At 30.0% G+C, this 18223-nt stretch overlaps 1 protein-coding gene and 1 long non-coding RNA gene across 9 annotated transcripts in view; both read right to left on the bottom strand.

Annotated features, from left to right (window-relative positions):
- tmod (tropomodulin) overlaps positions 1 to 18223 on the bottom strand; it is a 351180-nt gene that overhangs the window by 147514 nt on the left and 185443 nt on the right. The gene's annotated exons all lie outside the window — the stretch shown is intronic.
- LOC140448373 (uncharacterized) lies at positions 4404 to 6371 on the bottom strand. The gene is made up of 3 exons (XR_011951699.1): positions 5187 to 6371; positions 4979 to 5103; positions 4404 to 4882 (listed from the first exon to the last, which is right to left on the bottom strand). It is a non-coding gene; the product is annotated as an uncharacterized lncRNA (long non-coding RNA).

An 18223-nucleotide genomic window follows, 5' to 3' on the forward strand; every position in this document is an offset into this window, starting at 1 on the left:
GTTTAACTAAAACACTAACACCATCAGAAACGACGATCTGCTACACCTGACCGAACAAAAGAGGGTACAAAATGAAATTAAGTCCAGAAAGTGGGGCAAAGACTGCCCTAGAGTGGAATCCCCAAGGGAAAAGAAAAAGAGGTCGCCCAGTACAAACTTGGAGAAGATCCATCATGGACGAGATAAGAGGCCAAGGAAAGTCTTGGAATGAGGTGAAGGCCTTAGCGCAAAATAGAACCCGATGGCGCGTTTTCACTGAAGCTCTTGTGACGATTAGGGTTTATAGAAAATAATTTATAAGTTATATACTACATAATATTAGATATTTGATTAATTTAAATAAGTTATATACTAGAGAATTTTATAAAATTATATTTATGTGAGGGCATTTTTAATAAATTAGCATATAATAATTGTAAATAGTTGTATTTTAATATTGTAAATATATATAAGTGAGCCATGTGCTTAGGCAACCAAAAATACTCTCGGAGATTGACAGATATTTATACTCTGAAGTGACGTTTAAGAATATTTACGAATATAAAGTGGATTATAATAATATATTGTTTGAAATGTGTATTTTATTAAATTAGAATGTTAAGTTACTAATTTAATTATATATTCTGATCTGAAAAGCCTAAATGTAAACAAAATTATTAATAGAAAAGAATGGAATTCTCTGGATCTCCGGAGATGGCCATGTTTGCGAAATGGTTTGTTCCAGAAAATTCAGACAAGTATTAAATAGAACAAATTGGAACATGATATCTTACGAGATGGTTCTAGAAATCCAAAAATATATAAATACCCGTGATTTGGATTCAAGATGGCAGTTTTTAGCAGTTTTATCATGAAAGTTAGTTAGAAGATAGATACATTTACTTAGTGAAGTCAATTGTTCAGAAGTTTTTTTGAAAGTTTTTAGTCAGAAAAGTTTTAGATAGTGCAGTCAGAAGAGTTTTAAGAAGTTTTTAGGTCAGTTTTTGGAAGTTTTTAGTCAGAAGTCAGGCCAGTTTATTATGAAAGTTATTAGACACATTTAGTGAAGTAAATTGTTCAGAATTTTCAAGAAGTCAGTCAGAAAAGTTTAGTAAGAAATATGAAAGATTATTTGGAGTCAGAGAATCAGGTACAAATAGTCAAATTGTTTAATATAGTGAGTTAAATGAAGATTAAAAATTATGCATATAATTAATGCACATTTATAATTATACACAAATAATTATTGAAGATTATAAAAGTATATTGGAAGAAATTAAATTATATTGTGGTTGGAGATTAGTATAAATCAACTTATAATAATTGGATATTGGTATATTGAAAAGAATAAATATAAATGCTGTTTGCTGGTTTGGTTGGTGGTATGTAAATGCTGGTGAAGAAAAATATATCTTAAATTAGTAGAAGCTGATAATTGGAAAAAGAAATTTCACAAAAACAAGGATAACCGAAGTACGAAGACTTTCAGTGGTGATTAGAATATATATAGTGGAAAACAGTTCATTTAGGCATTCAGTGAAAGAAAGGTACAAAATTTTGTTAATATAATTTAGTTAGTGTCATAACAATTTCAATTTTGAAGATAGTTTGTTTAAATTTTAGATTGTCTATAGAATTTAATTAGTTTTATAAGAATATCAGTTTAAAGATAGTTTATTTTAAATTTACATTGACTAGGTTAGATATATATGTGTGTTTCATAATAGTTATAATAAAGATAATTTAAAAAAGTACTTACAAGCTAATTCTTTGAGAACCGCGATAAAAACCCTATATATTATATTATTAAAAATACTCATTGCTCATCATTCAAACACAAAAAACACATCATAACAATTTGGCACCCAACGCAGTGGCTCTCTATTTAAAAGAATTAGTTTGGGAAGATAAGTGCTCTCATATAATTAAATTAATTATCAGTAGAAAGAAAAAATTATAGATTTTATTTTTAATTATATTTGAACAAGTAAAGTCTCAAAATGTCTCAAGGAAAGAAAGGTACAAGAAGCAAAAAGAATGAAGAAGATGTGGAAGTAGAAACACAACCTATACAAGAGGAGAGTTTAGTTCAAGCTCCACAAGATACTGCAGAAATGAATCCAGAAAGAGAGGAAAATGTCAATATGGCAGCTTTGATGTCATTATTGATGCAGATGAACAAGACAATGGAAGAGAATACGAAAAAAATAGAACACAAAATGGAACAGAATTCACAAGAAGTCAAAGAAGACATGAAAAAAATTGAACAGAAAATGGAAGAGAATTTAAAAGAAATCAAAGAAGACATAAAAAAATTGGAAGAGAATTCAAAAGAAGTCAAAGAAGACATGAAAAAAATGGAACAGAAATTGGAAGAGAATTATAGAAAATTAGAAAAGAAAATAGAAGATAATAATAATAAAATTGTAAAACAAATGGATAAAAAACTTGAAGCTGCAGAGAAAAAAGTAGCAAATGAAATAAAAAGTATACGGAATGACTACAAGAAAAGGATAGACAATGAGAGGACAGAAGTAAAGAGGATTATTCAAGATAATAAGATAGATATAGAACAGAAAATAGAGTTACAGAAATGTAACTTAGAAGTAAAAATTAACGAAGACAGGAGAAACACAGAAGAAAAATTAGACGATATACAACAAAATATCCAAATAAATTGTAATCAAATAAGAAATGTGGAACAGAGAATAGATGATATTTTACAAATGAGAGACATAGGGAGACCTTACTTAAATTTAACAAATGAGACTGGGATTAAATTCTCTGGTAATATAAAAAATTTGCATCCTAGAGTATACATAAATAGTTTAAAACATAAATTAAGATTTGTGAATAATATTAATGATATTAAAGATTATATTAGAATGACATTAAATGACAATGCAGCAACTTGGTTTGCTAGTATTGAAAATGATTTAGATAACTTTCAAACATTTGAAAATAAATTTTTAAATTATTATTGGGGTGAACTAGAGCAAGCCAAGTTTAGAGAAATTCTATATTTTGGAAAGTATAATCAAAATTTAAAATCAAATATGGTAGATTATGCATTGAAATTGATAACAGTTGCAAAATATTTAGAACCACCACTTAGAGAGGATGAAACAGTCTTAAATGTATCTAGACATTTTGATGCTGATGTTGTGCAAACCGTAACTGTACAAAATATTCAAACAATAGATAGTTTTATTAATTTTATTCAAAGAATACAAAGAGGCAATATGACAAGTAATAATAACAACAGAAAAAACAATAATAACTTTCAATATAATAATGATAATCAACAATATAGACAATCATATAATAGATATGGTGATAGTTTACAAAATTTTAATAATAATAACAGTAATCCAAATAGACAGAACTTTAATAATAATACTAGTTATAATAGACAAAATTTTAATAATACTAATTATAATAGACAACATTTTAATAACAGTACTAATAATAATAGACAAGATTTTAACAATAGAAGAAATACAGAGCGACCTAACTATAACAGACAGGTAAATTGTGTTCGAAGGAATAGGAGCTGCGAAGACAGAGAACGAAATCGTACAAGGCAAGAAAATGTGAGTAGAAGTCATAGTAGGGAAAGACATAGTACATCAGATCCAAGTGGTCAGATACAATCTGACAATTCTAATAATCAAAATTTTGTGCAGTAAACTTTCTGAATTACAAGTTAGGCCATTGCTATTATGAAAAACCTTCTGAATTTATTTCTTTAGATGAAGATAAAATTATTGAATCCATTAATTTAATTTATATAAATGCTTTGGCCAAAAATAAAATGATTAAAATTATGATAGATACTGGTTCAGAAAGTACATTAGTCTCGGAGAATTTTATTTTTAATACATTAAAACTATCAGATATAATAAAGATTCCAAAAATTAAAATTATTGGTGCAAATAATAAGAAGTTGGGTGAAATTGATAAACTAGCCAATTTTAAAATTAATATTCTTAATAAAGAAATTAATATGCAAGGATTTATTGTCAAGGATTTATGTGTTGATATATTAATGGGAAATGATGAATTGGAAAAGAAGAAAGTAAAGATAGATTTTGAAGAAAAAATGGTAACTTTGGAAGGGCAAATAATTAAATTTATGCAGAAAGATGAGGTAGAAGAAGGAATAAGAGTTGATAGGATATTATTAAAAGAAAATAATGATGTTTATGAAGAAGAAATGTATTTTGATGATAGGGAAATGTCCCAGAAGAATGTAAAGAATAATTATTGTAGTGAATATTTAAGGAATGGAAATTTTAAGCAGATGGATGCCTACGAGGCGGAGTGCGTAAAATTGGAAGCAAGGAATAATGAGTACATAATGAAGAATAATTTTATTTGTAAAGAAGAAGATATGATAAAAGTTTTAAATTGCCCTGAAGAATATAAATCAATAGTCATTTCCATATTGCAGCAACACAAGGGACTTGTCAATAAAGAAAATAGAATTGCACAAAATTATATCCATAGTATAAAAGTTAAAGAAGAAAAAGATTTTAAAACAAAATCATACCCAATACCATATAAATACAGAGAAGAAGTAAACAAAACAATTAATAATATGTTAGAAGATGGAATCATTGAGAAGGCAGACACACGTTTTATTAACCCCATAGTAGTAGTACGAAAAAGATCAGGTGAAATCAGGTTATGTTTGGATGCAAGGAATATTAACAAGATTACAGGATTTCAGATAGATAGATTAGTATATCAATTCAAAGTAGTACCAGTTGGACTTCAATCATCTTGCAGTGTTCTATGTAGATGTCTTCATGATATTTTGGATCAATATGAACATTTTGTAATTCACTACATTGGTGATATATTAATTGTTTCTAAAACGGCTGAAGATCATGAGAAACACCTAAAAATTATAATAAACAGATTAGATAAAGTTGGACTTATTTTTCAAAAAGAAGTAATATATTATAAACTTAACACTAATTATAAAAATACTAACAGCTTACTGATATATCCATTTTATTCAATAGACTTGATTTGTTAAATAGATGGTAGATTTCATTGTTGTGAATAAATTTGACATCATACTTGTTGAATTTTGTACATGTGGAAATTGTTGCTACCCTAAAAATCATAATTTGGGGTTAGATACAGAATTAATACTATAAATGTCTTTCTAAAAATAATATGGAAAGTGTAAAACTTACGATTCATATAGATGAAAGCCTTGTGAACGGAAATCTTGTCTATAAATAAACAGAATACAAAATAATTATAGAACCTTACATTAGTTGTTTTTTAATTTTTGACATAGCCTCCATTTTCATTGCTCCAATTGACATGACAGTTTGACCATAGAATAGCCGAACTGTGCTTGCTCCGTTGTTCTCTGTTTTGACATAGACAGCGAACAGGGATGTATTTAACACATTTTAAATAAAAAAAAAAATTGATTTATTAAATTTAATAAGGGATAAGAAAATTAATATTTAAAAAAATAATAAGTAAATTATTTATTTTAAATTTAAATTTTGGGGTATTGTGACGATTAGGGTTTATAGAAAATAATTTATAAGTTATATACTACATAATATTAGATATTTGATTAATTTAAATAAGTTATATACTAGAGAATTTTATAAAATTATATTTATGTGAGGGCATTTTTAATAAATTAGCATATAATAATTGTAAATAGTTGTATTTTAATATTGTAAATATATATAAGTGAGCCATGTGCTTAGGCAACCAAAAATACTCTCGGAGATTGACAGATATTTATACTCTGAAGTGACGTTTAAGAATATTTACGAATATAAAGTGGATTATAATAATATATTGTTTGAAATGTGTATTTTATTAAATTAGAATGTTAAGTTACTAATTTAATTATATATTCTGATCTGAAAAGCCTAAATGTAAACAAAATTATTAATAGAAAAGAATGGAATTCTCTGGATCTCCGGAGATGGCCATGTTTGCGAAATGGTTTGTTCCAGAAAATTCAGACAAGTATTAAATAGAACAAATTGGAACATGATATCTTACGAGATGGTTCTAGAAATCCAAAAATATATAAATACCCGTGATTTGGATTCAAGATGGCAGTTTTTAGCAGTTTTATCATGAAAGTTAGTTAGAAGATAGATACATTTACTTAGTGAAGTCAATTGTTCAGAAGTTTTTTTGAAAGTTTTTAGTCAGAAAAGTTTTAGATAGTGCAGTCAGAAGAGTTTTAAGAAGTTTTTAGGTCAGTTTTTGGAAGTTTTTAGTCAGAAGTCAGGCCAGTTTATTATGAAAGTTATTAGACACATTTAGTGAAGTAAATTGTTCAGAATTTTCAAGAAGTCAGTCAGAAAAGTTTAGTAAGAAATATGAAAGATTATTTGGAGTCAGAGAATCAGGTACAAATAGTCAAATTGTTTAATATAGTGAGTTAAATGAAGATTAAAAATTATGCATATAATTAATGCACATTTATAATTATACACAAATAATTATTGAAGATTATAAAAGTATATTGGAAGAAATTAAATTATATTGTGGTTGGAGATTAGTATAAATCAACTTATAATAATTGGATATTGGTATATTGAAAAGAATAAATATAAATGCTGTTTGCTGGTTTGGTTGGTGGTATGTAAATGCTGGTGAAGAAAAATATATCTTAAATTAGTAGAAGCTGATAATTGGAAAAAGAAATTTCACAAAAACAAGGATAACCGAAGTACGAAGACTTTCAGTGGTGATTAGAATATATATAGTGGAAAACAGTTCATTTAGGCATTCAGTGAAAGAAAGGTACAAAATTTTGTTAATATAATTTAGTTAGTGTCATAACAATTTCAATTTTGAAGATAGTTTGTTTAAATTTTAGATTGTCTATAGAATTTAATTAGTTTTATAAGAATATCAGTTTAAAGATAGTTTATTTTAAATTTACATTGACTAGGTTAGATATATATGTGTGTTTCATAATAGTTATAATAAAGATAATTTAAAAAAGTACTTACAAGCTAATTCTTTGAGAACCGCGATAAAAACCCTATATATTATATTATTAAAAATACTCATTGCTCATCATTCAAACACAAAAAACACATCATAACACTCTATGCTCCACTTAGGAGTTCAAGAACCTTATATATATATATATATATATATATATATATATATATATATATATATATATATATATATATATATATATAACTAAAACACACCACAAAGCCCGAATTGAATTCCCGAAACACTTTTTTGTTACTTCTTTTTAGCAAACGATTTGTCTTATTCACTGTCTGATATTTCACTATCACAGTCGTCACTATCTGAATTGTCTATTCGAATAATTAGAGGCCGGACCTCACCGGACTCGATCGGTTTGAAAAGACTGAACGATTATGTCTTCCGTATGTCTAATACAATTTTGCCATTGTTCTGCCTTTATTTGTTCTAGCGATTCTTTCCATAAACTAAGAACGCTAGCGTCATCTGTTGTTTTGGATGCATGTTTATCATAAAAAGTTTTGGCTATACTCCAAACTAATTCAATTGCATTATAGTGGCAATGGTAGGGTGGAAGTTGAAGAACTTAATGGCCATATTAAAGAGCTATTTGGTCAGTAACAAATTTCTTTTGAATTTTGTGCTCTCCACACCTTTGAAGTAAATCGACTTTTAAAAATATATCACTCTGATAAATTTTCTTTTCTGTCAACCAAATCTTTATTTCTTCTTTTGTCCAGCTGCTTGAAGGAAATCTCTCTTCTACTCTTGAGTGGTAGGATGCATTATCCAAAACTATTATGGATGGTCGCTCCAATTTTTTTAACAAATTTTCTTGACACCATTCTTCAACAATATTTGCATCCATATTTCCATGGTAATCACCCGTATTCTTTGTGGACGAAAAAATTAAACCAGAAATAAAACCTTCATCATTTCCAGCATGAAGTATAATGTAGCGTTTACCATTACCGGAACGACTAGAAGAATAACATTTCGTGGTGCCATCTTGCCAGGATGATTTTTACATATTTCCTTTAGCGAAAATCCAAGTTTCATCTAAAAATACAACTTGCCTCGAACTATCAGACTTTTTATTGTTCATGTATTTTCTTAAAAAATGCCAAAAAATGTTTTGAAACAACATTAGAGAGTTCACACAATACTTGTCTATTATTTGTCTTTTTATATCGAAAACTTAAATATTTCAGCACTTTCCACAAACTTGTTAAACTAATATCACACAGTTCCTTGTCTTTTATTTTTTGTAATACAGCACTAATTGTTACATAGTCTTTGGCTTTATACATATTATATATAATATTTTTAATTGCAAGTTTAATTGACTGGTGCAAATCTAAAGTTTTTGGATGTCGATGATTTCTCTTGCTTACTTTATTTATTTCATCCTCACTCATGTTATTAATTCTTCGGAGTGTCCTCTCTGAGATACCGCAAGCATCGCATGTGCGTATGAACTGAACTGCCATAACAGGTGTCAATGGACCCATATTATGTTTTCCTAAATTGAAACAACTTTCGACTTTCAGAACTAAACGCCGTTCTTCTGGAGATAACACTCTACGTTTCGACTGTATTTTATTTTCTGCCAAATTACTCATTTTACTTTAAAGTACCGCTTCACTACACTACTATAAAAAATAGGTACTTATATACAACTACTACACCCTAAAAAGGACGAGGGTTTTAGAACAGATGAAACAATCAAACACAAATTATTTAATAGCAAATACTAAACAAGCATAAACACTGCATTGATTGTGATTGCAAAAACCGTTCGCATGTTTTAAATAAGATTTTTGCTGATTATGTATTTTGCTAAATTATTAAATAACACCAATACAACCCACGACCATCAATTAATTTTTAACGATAAACAGAAGTGTAATATGATAACAAGTTTGAATTTGATCTACTTTGTCGATAACAGTGTCGTTAACAGAAAGATATTTTTAAATAGCATGAATCATTTTTCAATGATTGTGTGGATTTAAGAAATACATTACTAAACAAATTTTTAAAGTGTGTATAAATGAGATTACAATTATTATGACAAATGGTACTCCTTATTTTTCAAATAATATGTTCTTGTAAAGGCATAACTTTGATTATTGGGTAAACCTACATTATACGATACGTCAGAAGAAATTAAAAAAAAGTTAACATGTAATAAATTCATTGATTAAATAAAAATATTGCAATACATATTAAAACTAATAAACCATAACTTGTTGCGCAGTGCTGATTGAAACAACAGAGCAGTAAAATGTTATTCATAAAGGTAATGTGAAATATATCGCCGCTTATCTGGTTCGCTAGTAATAAAGTTAAGCATTTAATTGAAAAGCGGTCTTCTTAGGTGGAAAATACTTTATACCTAAATTCAAATTTAAACAAAAGTTGTAACTAGATTTTATGGCAATCATTGTTAGTTCTATATTTATTAAATTTCCCCAAAAGTTTAGTGACATATTAAGAACAATTCTAATTATCAAAATATGCACTCTGAATAAAGAGCTTTCAGTATACCTATCGACGATACGCTAAAACAAAAGATAAAAGACATTTCCTATCCATTGTCATAAGTTGATGACTACTAACTAAGTTATCTAAAAACAGGAAAGCATTATTTTGAAGTAACAATCACTGTCTTTGTTCCAAAATCAGGTTATTGACCGAAATATTCTAAAATTCTCGTTCGTTCATTATTTGGGAAGTTAATTAGTGGTATTTTTAAGATAATCACAAAAACCACCGCGTATTTGCCGCCAGTAATACGGTTAGTTGGTTTTTGAAATGAGGAAGTTATAGAGTTTGGTTAATATAGGTCTGTAGTGGAAAAATATATTTGGACTTTTAAAAAATAAGTCAAATCACAAATTTATTATTTAGTTTTAGAAAGAGGAAATGGAATATAATTTATTGACGTAAACTACGTATATAGTTCTGAAATTATTTTCATGTCAAGTGTTTTTTACTGAATATTTTGTATTTATGTTTTTTATATAGATTGTATGGAAGAATACTGAAACAACTTATATAGAGGAGGAAATTAAAGATCAATAAAAAGGAAAATGTGGTTTTCGTGTTAGCAGAACATGTAACGGCAATATATTCTGTCTTAAACAAATCATTGATAAAAACAAACGGAAACTAATAGAAAAATGCGTATAGCATTTGAGGAGATAATTTTTATAACCCCACATGTTTCTAATACTCCATTTTAAAATACATAGCCTTTCATGTTGATTGCTGATCAAAACCCCAAAGTTCGAGTTGTAATATTAATTCAAAAGTAGGTGTTTAAAGCAAAACCCTACATTTAATGTGATGGTTATAGCAAAATCACACATTTTCTATTCGTCCAATGAGGAGTAGGTATTCCAGTCACGTGGTTTAGACACATGGTTTTGATTGTTATTGGTGACTGTACACATTAGATTAGTTTCAGAGGAAGGTTATAATTTAATGTTTGTACTTAATTGAGTGAAATAATGGGTTTAAATGAAGGTACTGTATATAGTGAATTAGTTATAGTTGGAAGAGCAAGTGCCGGATCACGAAAAAGACAAAAGACAGTTCCCAGGCGACAACTTCTTAACGAAAAGAGATACGCTGCTCCTGCTGGTAGTTGTGTGTTCATAGGTAACTTACACAAAGGTAAAGCTTTTAGATGTTCTGAAGTTCAGCCTACAGACGCTGGTGCATTTCGGAAGACTCTTTATTCTAAACCTGAAAATTTTTTTCAGGACCTATTGGTTGGTAGGTTCATAATAACAAAAAACGTTCATCGTCGGAGGTCTCGAAAATATTAGTTAAGCCTAGGCATACAACAAGCAAAATCCAAACCAAATCGACTTCCTTTACCGATTTCCTCTTGCTTATAGGGATAGCGTAACTGTATGTTAATCTTTCTTTTTGCGCCCTACTAAGTTTACCCTAAAAGAGTTTCGACTACTAATATTAAAACTAAAAACTGACCAAGGACTAGAACACAACAGAGGACGTGATAGAATAAGTCAAAGATCACTGGTTAAGAAGGCGGTTCGCCAGTTTATTGGGAATTTAAAAGGTACTGAAAGTCACTACAACCGCAACAAATCAAAAAGAGTATATTTAAGTAGTAATCTTTCAATTTGGAAACTTCACATGATTTATAATGCTAGTGCAGGAAACCCTCAACTCCAAGTAAAGTGACTAATGTTTCGTAAGATATTCTGCAGATAATTTAATGTTTGTTTCAAATCTCCGGCGTCTGACTTCTGTATGCCATGATGGACTATAAAATTAAAAATGCTACAGGAACAAAAAGCAGATACTTTTTACTAAAAAAAATACACAGTAAAAGGGCACAGTTTTTCTATGATCTAATGAAAGAACCTAAATAAAAAGAGGAAACTTTATGCTTTGATATGCAGCAGGTGCAACCACTTCCTCGAACTCCTATCAAATAGGCTTTTCATGCCAGACAACTAGGCTTTTACAATGTTTATGTAACAGATATTAGTAATAAAAACAGACCGTACTTTTATATCTGGACTGAAGAGCAATCAGGGCGCGGTTTGACTGAAGTAGCTTCTGCTCTTCTTAATTATCTTTAATCAGATGACCTTACAAATGTTACCCACTTGAGATTGTTTTGTGATGGATGTACAGATCAGAACAGAAACAATAATGTGCTTCATACCTTGATGCACTTCTTAGCACCCCATGAAGGCAGCTTGGCACATATTGCTATTAATTTCTCCGTCAGGGGCCATTCTTTTTTACCAGCCGATAGGATTTTTGGAAGAGTAGAAAAATTGTTACGGAAGAAACCTACTCTTATTAATAAAGAAGAGTAAACTTGAAGAATATAAAAAGTTGGAACTGTGAAGGTACTTGGAACTGATTGGGGTTCTGAAGGATGTAAAGTCACTTGCTAATAATTTTTTGAAACATTTACCTAAAATCAGTTACACAAAAAGAATTTTCATTGAGAAAGTTGTAATAAAGAACAAAGTACAGCTAATATGGGTTAAAGGCAATGAGTTCTATCGGTTTCAAGCTTTGGAAAAACATAATGGAAAATCCTCTTGAAGAAATTCCTTTAGTTCATCCAATAAGCGAAACAAAAAAGGAGGATCTGAATAAACTGTTAAATTTTCTTTATGATGCAAAAGGGCAAGACATTGAAAGCCTTGTAGATGGACCTGAAGAAGAGGAGGAAGTTGTGTGTGACTATTTAGAAAAAGACTGTGCCCATCACTTGTAATAGACTATTAAAATATTAGTAGGGCTGTTGTAATTATAGCTAGGACTATATAACATTTCACTGTAATATTGTGAAAAAGGTTAACTATCTTATTATATTAAATCAAATGTTATTCTTCATATTATTAAGAAGAAAATATTTTTTACTTTGTATACTACAAGTAGTTTGTCCAATACTGAGTTCAAACCTACCCTTAAATAAATAATCTTAACTTTATGCAAAACCCCACATGTAACAGCTTTTATATTATATGTTTAATTTGTTAAATCACTTTCTACCCAAGTATGTAGTTTTCTTATGGTTGCTTTCTGTACAGATTTATAACTATACTACATAAATATTTGTTGGTGAGACAATATAGATGAATCGGTTTTTTTGCTTTCTTAAAAAAATAGTCAACAAGGACATGTTGGGTTATGAAAATTACCTCCTCATTTCTAGACTTACACTAAGCATGATATAATACAAACAGCGAGTCTCTGGAAAGCCTGGGATCATCATCAACTTGATCATGAAAGATCTTGGGAAGGTCGAAACTGTACCTATTCTTTGTTTTTATTCACAGTTAGTAAGGTGCTACTTCTTTATTTACCTAACATTTGCCAATTAGGGAGATCTATTGAACAACATTATTAGACAATGTATTCAAATTTCTGCTAAAGTTATCTATACTTATCCATAGATATTTTCGTTTTTTAGCAACAGCATTAGATAGGGCGATTTTTGACATATTTTTTCAGGTCAGCTTATCACATGTATTGAAGTGGACAAGATAATTTTAAATGGACTATTTCATATTATGACAAGAAAAGAAGATATAAATTAACGTAAGGATTGCAAGGGGGAGACTGTGAGCCAACAACATAAGCTGCTTGAGCTGGAAATCGAAGTCAAAAGCGAAAAGAAACCAAAATGTCGAAGAAGACGACAAAAAATCAAATCATTAATGTTAAATGACAGAACCTAAGATTTAGTTCTCCAGTTCTCCTATAGAAAAGTCAGATCATGCAGTTATAACGACTCACATCCTAGTGCTTCGAATTGGTAAAAATAACCCACTTGTGCCGTACTTTGTTAAAGAGCAACCATTAGATTCTGTGTTCTCGTATAACAACCTTGGTATTACCGTAAACATCAGCCTAACTTGGTCTAACCATATTACATCCATTTGTAAACGTGCAAACTCCAGACTATATCTTATTCGAAGGTGTTCTTCGAGGGTTTCAATGCAGTCATTCTGTAAACTTTACACTCTTTACGTAAGGCCCATTCTTGAACACGATGGACCAACGTGGTATCCTGATTTGGTTCGAGACAAAACTTTGTTGGAAAACGTTCAAACAAAAGCCACTCAAATTCCTTTGGGACTAAAAAGACCTTCTTACGCAGAAAGACTTGGTATGGCTAACCTAACTTCTTTTGAACTTCGCCGACAATGTGGAGACTTAATTACCACATTTAAAATAATAAAATTAAATTTCGGAAATCTCGATGAAATGTTCACCATAAATCAAGATAAAGGCCTCAGAGATCAGCAGTATAAACTTAAAAAGGGAACTTTTCAACAAGATCAAGACCGAACTTTCTATTAAATAGAGATTTTGAGAGCTGGAATAACTTTAGTGATAACATTGTCTCTGCTCCGCCCTCCATCTACCAACGCGTTCAAAAACAGAGTTTTTTATATTATAGTAAAAATATTGATTTTGTTTTAAACCAAAAATTGTAATTTTGTAATTTACTAGTAGGTTACTAATGTTATTTGCTTATGTATAATAATAATAATAATATTTATGATTAAAAAGGTCTATTTAGGGCAAAATAATAGAAAAAATGTGTTGGAACATGAAACCTAATACAACTTGGGGGAAGATGGTCAGTATCATTGGAGATACTGCTATTGGACTTTGCTTAGAAAAACGTCAGGAAAGCAGTTTAAGAATAACGAGACCAAATAGGTGGTGGTCAAACGAAGTTAAAGACAAAAATAAGGAAGAAAAGAAAACTATACAAACAGTGGCAAGAATCTGATACAGATCTTGAAAACTATAACGCAGACAAAAAAGGAAGCAAAAGTAATAGCAAATGCTACAGCAGAAGCGTTTACAAATCTCTACGAGTATGCGAAGGTTGTGTATAACATGTATGAGAGAGTACCAATTAGTGTTAGGACAAGTGTAGGAGAGATGATGAGTAGAATCAGAGATCGGTGTTTAGTCCTTATTTATTTTTATTAATGTTGGATGAAACAGCAGGAAAACTACTGGGTAATATTCTCTGCTGCTTAATGTATGCTGATAATGTAGTGTTAGTAGGAAAAGCCTAAAGGGATTTAGAACAAAACTGGAACAGTAGGGGCAAGCTCTTGAGAAAAAGTTTTGAAACTTAGTTGGTCAAAAACGTTGTATTTGGTATGTTCATTCAAATAAAACGATAGCTTTGGATGGTCAAATTATTGTGAAAAGTAACAGTTTTAAGTAGGTATCTAGGATCGGGATGAATGGAGATGTATGCAGTAGAATGAAGGTGAGATAGATGAAGTGAAAGAAAGTGAGTAGTGAGTTGTGTGATAGAAAATTTTTAATTAAACGAAAACAAAGATTATATAAAACTGTTATAAAACCAGCTGTGATGTACGAAACTGAATGTTGGGCAGTTAAAAAGAAAGAAGAACAAAATAGAAACAACAGATAAACCGACTGGATGAAAGTTGACTAACTATAGGATAAATCAAAGATTTTAAATATATAAGTATCATACTTTTTAAAAAGAAGTAAAATGGAAAAGAAATATTTCCAAAACATGTAGCTATTTCACTATAATTAGATATTTTCGGAAAATCACTTATTAATGAATTTTCGCAATAAATCACGGGTTTACGCAATAGCTTGACATTGAATTCAAGCAACATTAATTAATTTTCCATGGCCATTACATTTTGAAAATATCCTCTTATTATTTTGCAATGTCAAGTGGCGTTGCCAGTTTTTACAAAAACATAGATGCTGTGTATGTAAATCTGATCGGGCGAGGTGCCTGAAAACAATTTTATCAGATGGGGATCGAAATTACATAGTTTTGCTAAAATAGACACATGTCTTGGCATGCACATACGAAGATATGTACACTTATTCTATATAAAAAAAAAACAAATTTAGAATATCAATATTTTTCTTAATTTTTTATGTGTTTAAAATTAAAAGACAAGTGAATAAACATTGCATTACTCTAGAGCATATGTTCTGGTTCTTGTAAATACATTTGGAACTCTATCTTACCGGTAATCCCAATATCGACTGCATTATGACTGGGGTTCAATAATATTACACATATCTTTTAGTAAGTGGTTTTTCCTGTAAGCTTCTGCACAAAAAATCAACACTGGAAACACATATTCTTCAAAAACCGTCCTTTTCAGACATATCGTCATATTGATTTTAAAGATATATTAAAGATATAATATATAAGATACTAGCTGATTCGATTCTCTTTTTTTTTTAATGACATAAACACTAGTCATTCAGCCAGTTGCAATAGACTCTCCGACCAGACAAAATACACTATCATATTTCTATCCTGTCCTTATATGGACAAAACAAGTGAGGAAAATAGAAATGAATATGAAGCAGAGAAAAGACACGCGAACGAAGTGTATAGGAGGAAGAAAAGAGAGCATATGATGAAGAAGTTTGATGAAAACCTTGGGATTGGTTTTTCTTTATGATAACGTCGAGAAACAGTAGAAATGAATCAGTTTCCACCTCCATTGTTAACTGAATGCTAGGATGTGTACCTACCATTCAGATGGGCTTGAAAAGATACCAAAGCATCCCTGCCATGGGGCCAAATAACGAATATATCGTCACAGAATACACCACCCAACAAGAAGCGAAAGCTTTGTCGGTACCTTTGATGTTCATAGGACAGAAATTTCGGAGCGACAATGACAGTTAAACTAGTTAGTACACTAAGAAAAGTAATGAGGAAGTCGTTCAAAACTCTAGCGTAGTAAAATTATAGTTACACTGTAATTTTCTATTTAAAGTAGATCTGTTTTGTATGAATTGTATTTTTTTCTGTAAAATTTAATATGTATAACCCATATATCAAATCTGTACTGATAAATAAAAAGGTCTTAAGTCAAAAATATAGATTTGTTTTTTTTAAACAAACAAATCTTATATACTAAAACGCTAAGCCCTTTTCTTGTCCACCACTTTACTGAAAACCCATATTAGATAATTAAAATATTTTTTCGGAATATTATTACTTATTAGTATTACGTATGAGATTGTCAAGATATACTTTTGGTACAAAAATTCACTTCCGGTTTTGAGATGACCGGAAGTTAAAATTTACTTTAAGTTTTAGACCCCACAATGTATATATGGATCGAAAGGTCTCGTCGAGACGAATCTAAATATGTACTTCCGGTTGCGATTCGACACCGGAAGTGACCCGAAACGCGTATAAAACGTCAAGATAGAGCAAATCTGACACCGGATTCGTGATCAGCATGCAAAATTAACTGCTAAATGATATCCATGTCGACATTTGATGAACTAAAAATTGCATTCCGGTTTTGAGGTCGACTTCCATAATCACTTTTTTTTTACTTGCATTATTATTGATGAATGTTATGTATATTCTTGCTTATATTGTTTGTATGGATCTCTTAATTTTTCTCGCAAAATAAAAATTTCATTTAAAAAACTCGATGTCGAGTTGGTCCGCTAGTTAACGTACTAAAAGTATTTTAATACGTTAAAAAACCGATAAAAAGCGATTGAATTTGAGAGTTAATTTCAAAATAGAGATAAAAATCAGTCGATTTATATTACTTTTTATCGATTTCTTTGAGGTATTAAAATATGTATATGTATATACAACAATATGTATAAGAGTATTATTGTTTTTCTACTATTAAACAACAGACACGAAACAACACTTCTCAATACGTAAACAAACTTCAGTTTTTATAGGTCGACAGATAAACTATTTAGAACATGGCGGATCTTACAGAAATTTGGATTGCGAAAAAGCCCTTCGTTTCGCTTCTTGTTGGGTGGTGTATTCTGTGGTATCATCAACATATCGTAGCCAACATGTGGGTTTGAGCATTGATGTGGATAGTGCTCGGGTCTCGAAGTCTTCCATAAAGATACTGGCAATTACTGGAGATAGTGGGGAGCCCATTGGGCCATCGACCTTATAAATGACCCGTCCTCTATTCCCAGCACCAGTAATGCTTTGATAAGTGATCAGTGTAGTAGTGTCTGGGAACTCGGGGACTAAGACCTCGGAAGCCCTGAAGAAGACATCGAAGAGGATGTCGAAAGCTCGGCACAATGAGAATCAACGCGGTTTAACCCGGAAGACTGGTGAGGTTAATTCCTGTATTAGTATATTAATCTTAGCTCTACGTTTAATTGTACTAACCGCGGAAACCTTTTGGAACATATATACATATATATGTATATACATATATATATATATATATATATATATATATATATATATATATATATATATATTCTTAATATACAGAGTTTTTAAGCTTAATTTTTCCAAACTTTACTTTGTAAAAATATCAACATAATATCTCGGTTGACGCAAAGTAAAATGTACTTAACAACTCTTGGCCTTCTTGAGTCTGTCTGAAATCAGCACTTTATTATCAGCGAAGCATAAATGGTTTATTTTTTCACCATCGATGTTGATTTCCATGTTCACCCACTTAAGTTTCTTCAACATATTTTCTAGTGACATTTTAAAGAGTTTTGGTAAGATGTCATCGTACTTTGTTGTATTTCACATTCCACTTTAAATGCTTACTTTTAATTGTTAATAAACAATATTCACTGTTATATAATATATAACAGTGAATATTGTTTATCAACAATTAAAAGTATAAACACATTAAAACTTTGCATATTGTCATATTTGAGAGAAATATCAGATATT

This window comes from Diabrotica undecimpunctata, chromosome 8, assembly GCF_040954645.1.
Source record: "Diabrotica undecimpunctata isolate CICGRU chromosome 8, icDiaUnde3, whole genome shotgun sequence".
NCBI lineage: Eukaryota > Metazoa > Arthropoda > Insecta > Coleoptera > Chrysomelidae > Diabrotica > Diabrotica undecimpunctata.